At 44.1% G+C, this 8,673-nt stretch overlaps 1 pseudogene; it reads left to right on the top strand.

The window, feature by feature from the left end:
- The first annotated feature begins 444 nt into the window (after positions 1-444).
- On the top strand, positions 445-1,859 carry LOC132680457 (GTP:AMP phosphotransferase AK3, mitochondrial pseudogene; annotated as a pseudogene).
- The last annotated feature ends 6,814 nt before the right edge of the window (positions 1,860-8,673 follow it).

Raw genomic sequence — 8,673 nt, 5'->3', positions numbered from 1 at the left:
TGGGCCACCCAGGTGCCCCAGGTATTCTCTTATTAATGACTATTTAGATAGTTAACCCTTTTCTGCTGGTCTATATAAATGGGGCTGAAGGGAACATTCTACATATGTCTTCTTGTTTTACTTTGAGAGTTTATCTTAAGACACTGAGAAGCAGTTTTATAAAACTTCAATAGCCACAGCCAAGTTGCCTTCCAAACTAACTGTGGGCACACCCCACCCTAGGAGTGTGAGCTCTATTTACTCACACCTTTGCCAATATTTTCTACTCGGTGTTCTGGAATGTCTATTCCTGCGACGCATACCATTCTTTAACTCTAGGAAATTCTTGTGTATTCTTTCTTGAATCATTTCTTTAAATACTGTATCCCTCCACCCTCTCCATTTTCTGCGTGTGAATGGTGGAACTTTGAATCTACACCTCATGTTCCCGGAGTTTCTTTTCCTACTTACCATCTTTTCTCCTGCATGGTGAACAGGAGGATTTCTTGGCTCCATCTTCCAAGTTACGAACGTGCTCTTGGTCAGAGTGCAGTCCCCGCTTGCACTGCGGGGTTGCGTCCTTGCTGCACTGAGCTGCACCTGCCGCCCACGGCCCCGGAGCGCGTTGCCGGGCGCGCAGCTTGCAGAGCACACGCGGCCGGAGTCCCGGGCCCAACCGTCTGTAGCCGGGTCTTGCCCAGCAGCCATGGCGGCGCCGGGGCGCCCCGGGCTCCGGCAAGCACACCCTGGCTTTGCACATCACCAAACACTTCCGGCTGAAAAAGTTCTCCAGCGGGGACCTGATCCGAGAAAACATGCTGAGGGACATAGAGATCGGTGTGCTCGCCAAGGTTTTCATGGACCAGGGGAAGCTCATACCGGACGACGTCATGACCCGGGTGACCCTTCACGAGCTGAAAAATTTCAGCCAGGAGAGCTGGCTGTTGTGTGGTTTCCCCAGAACACTACGACAAGCTGAGGCCCTGGATAGAGTTTATCAGATACACCTGGTGTTGAACCTGAACGTGCCCTCCGAGGTCATCCAGCAACGCCTCTCCGCTCGCTGGATTCATCCAGGCCGTGGGCGCGTCTACAACCTCGAATTCAAACTTCCCAAAGTGGTTGGCGTGTGACCGGCGAGCCTTTCGTTCAGCGTGAGGATGATAGACCAGAGACGCTCATCAAGAGGCTGAAGGTTTACGAAGACCAACCAAACCTGTCCTGGAATATTACCGGAAGAAGGGAGTGTTGGAAACATTCTCCGGAACAGAGACCAACGAGATCTGGCCCTGTATGCATGCTCTGCTGCAAACAAAAGTTCCACAAATAGACCCGAAAGCATCGGTTATTCCATGAGGACACATGCTGGCTGGCAGTTAGCAAGATGAACAGAATCTCTTCTTTTCGTTTACAAGTTCCTTGTTCTAAGTACTCTGCCATGGACGAATTCCTTGAAAGTTACATTAGTTGCATTTCTGTGGATGTTGTTTTGTTATTTTGTAAGGATCCGCCAAATGAGTCTCATGCTGAAATTTGTCTTTGGAGATTTCCTGGTGTGTTTCATCCAGCTATGGGGGCACAATTCAAAATGTCCAAGCTTAAAAAATTCTCTTGGAGCAAGATTAAAAGAGCAATTGGTAGCAATAGGACTTTTGTTCAGGAGGAAAAAGTGATTGGTTTCCTATTTTTCTGGAAAAGTAAAAAATTACATTATATGAATTTGGAGAAAGTGTCTAATTAATCAGAGGCTTTTGTATAGCCAGATGCCAAAAAAACCCCCCAAAAAACAAACAACAACAACAATGAAAACAAAACCAAAAAAACCCCACAACATTTCCAGCACATGGGGCATGGTTTTGTGAGATGCTGTATCTATAAAATTCTGTACGTATAAATTCAGATAAAAATAGCTGGATTTATAAATTCAGTACAGAATGCAAATTTACTGTTGCCTTATTTAAACTAAGAAACCTGGGGCGCCTGGGTGGCTTGGTCGGTTAAGCGTCCGACTTCGGCTCAGGTCATGAGTTCGAGCCCCGAGTCGGGCTCTGTGCTGACAGCTCAGAGCCTGGAGCCTGTTTCAGATTCTGTGTCTCCCTCTCTCTCTGCTCCTCACCTGTTCATGCTCTGTCTCTCTCTGTCTCAAAAATAAATAAACGTTAAAAAAAAAATAAACTAAGAAACCTATAAGGTGGCTGTATAAGCTGCATTTATTTTGTTGTTAAACATAATTTCAGTTTACTCAGAATTTTCAAGTTGCTATAAAAATGTATCACATAACATTTAGGAAAATATTACTTTGATGTGACTTGTTTTCTCCTGAAAATACATGAGCACTGAGGGATATAACTTATGTTAGAAATTGACATTATGATACAAGCTCTTGGATAAGTACCAGAGTTGAATGAATTTTCCTAAGTGAAAATGTGAATGACATGTTGCATTTTCAGAGGTTACTCCGGTTAAGAAATGTGTCTTTAGGATCTGCTTGCCAGTTCGCCTGATCATTCTGCCTTGAAGAGTAACAAAGTACTTAAAAATAAGAAGAAAAACTTATAACACCATGTAAAATACACATACTTTGTCCTCAGAAGATAGAAATAAATCAAGCATCCCTGGTGGGAAATTTCCTTGAGAATATAGCAGCCATAATGAGTAAGCAGGTGTAGCAATGAAAAAGTTTTATATGAGAGGGAAAAAGGACCAGGAAAAGTAATTCAGTTTGCTGAGGGTGGAGTTCTTTATTCCTAACCAAAGAAGTTGATACCTGGGAGCGTTCACGTACATCCTCTCTTAAGGGGAAAAAATCCTGCCAGTGTCTGCAATCTGACCAGCCATTAAAAAAAATTTTTTAAATGTTTATTTATTTTTGAGTGCGTGTGTGTGTGTGTGTGTGTGTGTGTGTGTGTGAGCAAGGGGGAGGAGCAGATAGAGAGAGGGAGACACAGAATCCGAAGCAGGCTCCAAGTTCTGAGCTGTCATCAGGGAGCCCGACGTGGGGGTCAGGCCAGGGAACCAAGAGATCATGACCTGAGCTGAAGTCGGGGACTTAACTGACTGAGCCACTCAGGTGCCCCATGACGAGCCATTTTTAAATCATTATTCTAGATTCCTGCCTGGCATTGGGAAGACACATGCTTATGTAGTGTGGCCTGGTAGGAGTGGGCAGTAAGAGAGGTAGAGGAGAAACACAACTATATATCTTCTTTACTGTTAATTTCAGTTGGTGCTAAATCAAATGAAACAAGTCCTTGCGCCGGCTGTTATTAACAGCCTTTGAAAGTGGGGCCTATTTTACTCCAAGCACTCAAAATACAAATACCAGAAAGTGTTCTATATCTAGGAGAAAAACTTCTCTTTCTGTTCGATGGATTTTTCTTTTTTTAGATATTTTTTCAAATGTTTGGGGCGCCTGGGTGGCTCAGTCGGTTGAGCGTCTGACTTCGGCTCAGGTCACAATCTCGCGCTCCGTGAGTTCGAGCCCCGCGTTGGGCTCTGTGCTGACAGCTCAGAGCCTGGAGCCTGTTTCAGATTCTGTGTCTCCCTCTCTCTGACCCTCCCCCGTTCATGCTCTGTCTCTCTCTGTCTCAAAAATAAATAAACGTTAAAAAAAAAAATTAAAAAAAAAATAAATGTTTGTTTATTTTTGAGAGATAGAGTGAAAGCAGGGGAGGGGCAGAGAGAGAGAGAGAGAGAGAGGGAGAGAGAGAGAGAGGAAGACACAGAATCCGAAGCAGGTTCCAGGCTCTGAGCTCCAGGTTCAGCACAGAGCCCAACGTGGGGCTCAAACCCACAAACTGCAAGATCATGATCTGAGCTGAAGTTGGATGCTTAACCGACTTGAGCCACCCAGGCGCCCAATTGTATTTTTCATTTGTCAATTTTTCAAAAGGGACCAAGACTTTTGAAAAGGGTTAAGGAATACAGGGGCATCTAGGTGGCTCAGTCAGTTGAGCAACTGAGTCTTGATTTCCGCTCAGGTCATGATCCCAGGGTCATGGGATTGAGCCCCATGTCAGGCTCCGCACTGAGCATGGAACCCGCTTAAGATTCTCTCTCTCTCTCTCTCTCTCTCTCTCTCTCTCTCAAATAATAATTTAGGGGCGTCTGGGTACCCCAGTCTGTTAAGCGTCTGACTTTGGCTCAGGTCACGATCTTGTGGTCCCCTTGGGTTTGAGACCTGTGTCGGGCTCTGTGCTGACAGCTCAGAGCCAGGAGCCTACTTCGGATTCTGGGTCTCCCTCTCTCTCTGCCCCTCCCCCACTCACACTCTGTCTCTCTCTCTCAAAAATAAATATTAGGGGCGCCTGGGTGGCTCAGCTGGTTAAGCGTCTGACTTTGGCTCAGGTCATGATCTCATGGTACATGAGTTCAAGCCCCACATCAGGCTCTGTGCTGACAGCTCAGAGCCAGGAACCTGCTTTGGATTCTGTGTCTCCCTCTCTCTCTGCCCCTCCCCCACTCACACTCTGTCTCTCTCTCTCAAAAATAAACATTTAAAAATTTTTTAAATAATTTAAAAAATAAATAAAAGGGCTATGGAAAACATTTCATTCTTCTTAATACTTTCTGTAACGACTCACTCAGATACTATGGGCTTTCCAGAAAAGTGAACTACCAAAACTCTGAGCTATCACTAGTCACTAGGTTATAAAACACACATTCATCTTCGTTATACTAAAATTACATTTCAGAAAAAAAAGATGTTTCATCTGCTGGTTCAAGGATCAAATTTTAATCTCCCTGACTCTTCTAGTTGATTTATTTGTGACTGCTTTATCCTCACACGTCAGAGAAATTTGCTGATGCTTATTTATTTTTTTAATTGAAGCAGAGTTGACGTATAATGTTAGCGTCAGGCATACAGCACAGCAGTTTGACAATTCTGTACATTCCGCAAACGCTCACCACAAAAAGCGTGGTCACCATACAATGTTATTGCAATATTATTGACTATATTCACTACGCCGTACTTTTCATCCACGTGACTTAATCTTACAGCTGGAAGTTTGTACGTTTTCATCCCTTTTCCAATTTTGCCCATCCCCACATCCCCCTCCCCTCTGGCAATCACCAGTCTGTTGGATTTATAAGTCTGTTTCTGCTTTTTGTTTGTTCATTTGTTTTGTTTTTTAGATTCCACATTTGAGTGAAATCATATAGGATTTGTCTTTGTGAAGTTGTAGGGTATTTGTCTCTGTCTGGCTTTTTCTTGATTCCTCTTTTGCTTGCTCTATTCTTTATCTTGCGTGGGTGTTGTGTATTTTGTTGAGTTTGTTGTCTTTTGTAGTGTTGGTCTTTCTCCAATGTGTGGTGGTCTTGACTCTTTGATCTTCTATCTAGTTGAGATTCTCCATTAGTCTGTATTCTCTGTCAGTGGGCATGATCTGCTTAGGGAGATTGCTGGTCTGAATTGGGCTGCCCTCAGGGACAATGAAGGGTAAGCCACTGGGTGAGATTTCGCTGGGATGTTCAGGTCTACCCTATTCCCCTGGCAATGGTCAGCCCCAAGACACATGGCCATGCCCATCTAATTTGGGCTCCCTGGCTATGACTCCTACAGGAAGGCTGACATTTTGTCACAGCTGTTGAAGTCAAGAAGAAGACAGAAGGGCTTCAGTGGAGGATGAATCGTTGGCCCCACCTGCAGCAACAGCCCAAGGACCTCCATGTTGATTGTCTTTGATACCCTTCTGCTCCTGGTGTCTGCCACCTTTGAGGATGGAGCAGGCTTGATGTTCCCTGTACCTTTCCAACAATCATCTTCTGTGCGCATTTTAGATTGGGCTTTCTGTCTTTGCATCAATCCACTCTACATGCCATATTTCAGGATCTATCCTGGTTTCTGGTTCACTGAAAGTTTCACTTCTTACTAAGGATCATTAGTTAAGACTCTTGCTGCAGGAGGGAAGAAGTTGTAGGACTAAGTAGGATAGTTAGTCCACCATCCTGAAATGGAACCAGAATTCTTTGTCCATCCTCAAAATATATGAGTCACCAGAGTGGCAGCTTTTAACTCGGGCTGCACAGTAGAATCATCTGGGGAGCTTTAAGACAACATTTATACACCAGCCATTCGGATTGAATTATCAGGTGTGTGGGGAGGAGGAGCAGAATCATGGTCATTGCTATGTTTACTGTATTTTGAAAGATCCCTAGGGGCTTCTGGGTGGCTCGGTGGGTTAAGCGTCCAGCTCTTGGTTTCAGCTCAGGTCATGATCTTGCAGTTGGGGGGTGGAGCCCTGCGTCAGGCTCTGCACTGATAGCAAGAAGCCTGCTTGGGATTCTCTTTCTCTCCCTCTCTTTCTGCCCCTCCCCTGCTTATGCCCTCTCTCTCTCAAGAGAAATAAATCAACTTTAAAAAATTATTTAAAAAAATAAAATAATAAAAAAGCTCCCTAGCTTTTACAAGTCATATCCTAAAGTGCTGAGTGGATTAACTCTAAGAGCACCAGCCTCCAAATCGGTATCCAGAAGAGACTCGGAACCACCTGGCACTCTCACCACCTGGAATTTACATCATAAAAGGCTCTGTCCCCCTTGTCACTCCCCCCACCCCCCACAAATGAATATTTAAGCAATGGATATTTTTATCATTTTATCATCAATCATTACCATGGATGATAGGTTTCATTTCTCACTTTATCTGTGTTGCTGATCAAATGCCACATTAAATGTCACCCTCATTAACTGGGTTTTTGGAAGCCTGCTTAAATAAACACCTTTTCCTGTGTGGCTAGTTGGTCAAGTTCTCTGATGTCTCTACAGCATTTCAACTCAGCTAATGAGGTTCATTTTCCAGTGCACGGGTTGTGGAACCAACTGGCAATGAAATCATGATATATGGGTTTGATATTGTCTAATCTTCAACAGTGTTTATTTGGTTCTAACTAAAAACCCGGGGTGGGGGGGGGGGGAGTCAATTAAATGGACACTGAAGATGAAGGAGCCCAAAACACAATGTGTTTGTCTGAAAAACAGCTACATTTTATCTTAGGAAATGACATAAACTTAGGTACACTGAAATGGGAACACGTCTATGGGCAACTGTGGGATGTCCTTATTCTCTCCAATTAGGCCAGTGATCGAGGTCTATGTCCTTGGTCTTCTAAAAAAATTTTTAATGTTTTATTTTTGAGAGAGACAGAGACAGAGACAGAGTATGGGTAGGGGAGGGGCAGAGAGAGAGGGAGACACAGAATCCGAAGCAGGCTCCAGGCTCTGAGCTGTCAGCACAGAACCTGACATGGGGCTTGAATTCGTGAACTTCGAGATCACGACCTAAGCCGAAGTCGGACACTCAACCCCTAGGTCCCTGGTCTTCTGAGGTCCTTGCACACTTTTGGTGGGGGACCATCTAGACAACCTTACAGTAGTGCCTTCTCCAGAAAGAGCAGGCAAACAGCAGGTATGCAGAATAAATAATGGGTCTGAACAGAGTGCAGCTGGGGAGTAAGTATGAGGAAGAAGGAAAGAACGCTGAAGACACGTGTAGGAAGACTTTGAATATGACACAGGGACACCACCCTCAGCAAGCTGAGAAAGTGTGCGTAATATCAAGAGACTGGAAAACATATTCAAAATTGGTGGTGGTAGTGGGAGTACTCAAAAAGACTGGGATTTTCTCTCTCTCTCTCTCACTCTCTCTCTTTCAATGTTTATTTGTTTTTGAGAGAGAGAAAGCACGCACGGGGGAGGGGCAGAGAGAGAGGGAGATGGAGGATACCAAGCAGGCTCCATGCTGTCAGCACAGAGCCTGATGCAGGGCTCAGACTCCAAATGGTGAGATCATGACCTGAGCTGAAATCAAGAGTTGGACACTTAACAGACTGAGCCACCCAGGTGCCCCAAGGACTGGGATTTTCTATAGGTAATCAGCATGTGTGTTTAATGGAGCAGACATCAGGACACATGGATACCAAATTTGGCTATTGTCAAAGTGGAAGCCTTTGGGAATTGATCAGCTATCCCCCTGAGCCAGCATTTCCAAGATGGAAAACATGCACCCAGTCATGATTCTTTGGGTAAAGGAAGAAGCCACCAAGTAGAAAAAAGTAGGAGGAAATTAGGTTAGAGGTTGACTGGAAAGACTCAGAAGAGAATGGGCAATTGATTATTCAGTAGGACAAGGGATTTGAGGGTGGATTGCATTAGAAGGAAATCTCTGGAACGAAGAAAGAAATCACAAAAATATGGACAAGAGGATTGATGGAATTGTGGTAGGAGAAAAGGAACAGACCCGAGCCTAGTGGTAATGAGCTCTAGTTCTGTTTTTTCAATGTTTTTATTTCTCCTTATGAAAAATGAAAAATCAGTCCTACTATATCCCTTGAGCACTGGGACATTGGTAAGAACCATTAACCTGGGTAAGTAAAGAGGGCCCCGTAAATTACTTTGAAGCAAATGAAGTCTTACTGGGGTTTCCATCTAGCAAGAATAGGGTGTGCCTCCTGTTGTCATTACCATTTGGAATGGCCAGTTCACGAGGCTCTCAAAGGTGGGAACAGCCCATGCAATGTGTGATCGTTTCAGAAATCATTTGAGAACTCATGAAAATCTCTAGCAAGTTTAACAATCCTAGAATCTTCCTTTTCTTGATCTCACTAACAGCTCTCTCAGAAGTTAACTTATTTATTTATTTATTTATTTATTTATTTATTTACCTATCTATCTACCTTTGGGAGTGTTGTAAGC

Source organism: Panthera onca, chromosome A1, assembly GCF_046562875.1.
Source record: "Panthera onca isolate mPanOnc1 chromosome A1, mPanOnc1 haplotype 2, whole genome shotgun sequence".
Lineage (NCBI taxonomy): Eukaryota > Metazoa > Chordata > Mammalia > Carnivora > Felidae > Panthera > Panthera onca.
The sequence above is the reverse complement of the archived record's forward strand: the minus strand, read 5'-3'. Positions and strand labels throughout refer to the sequence as shown.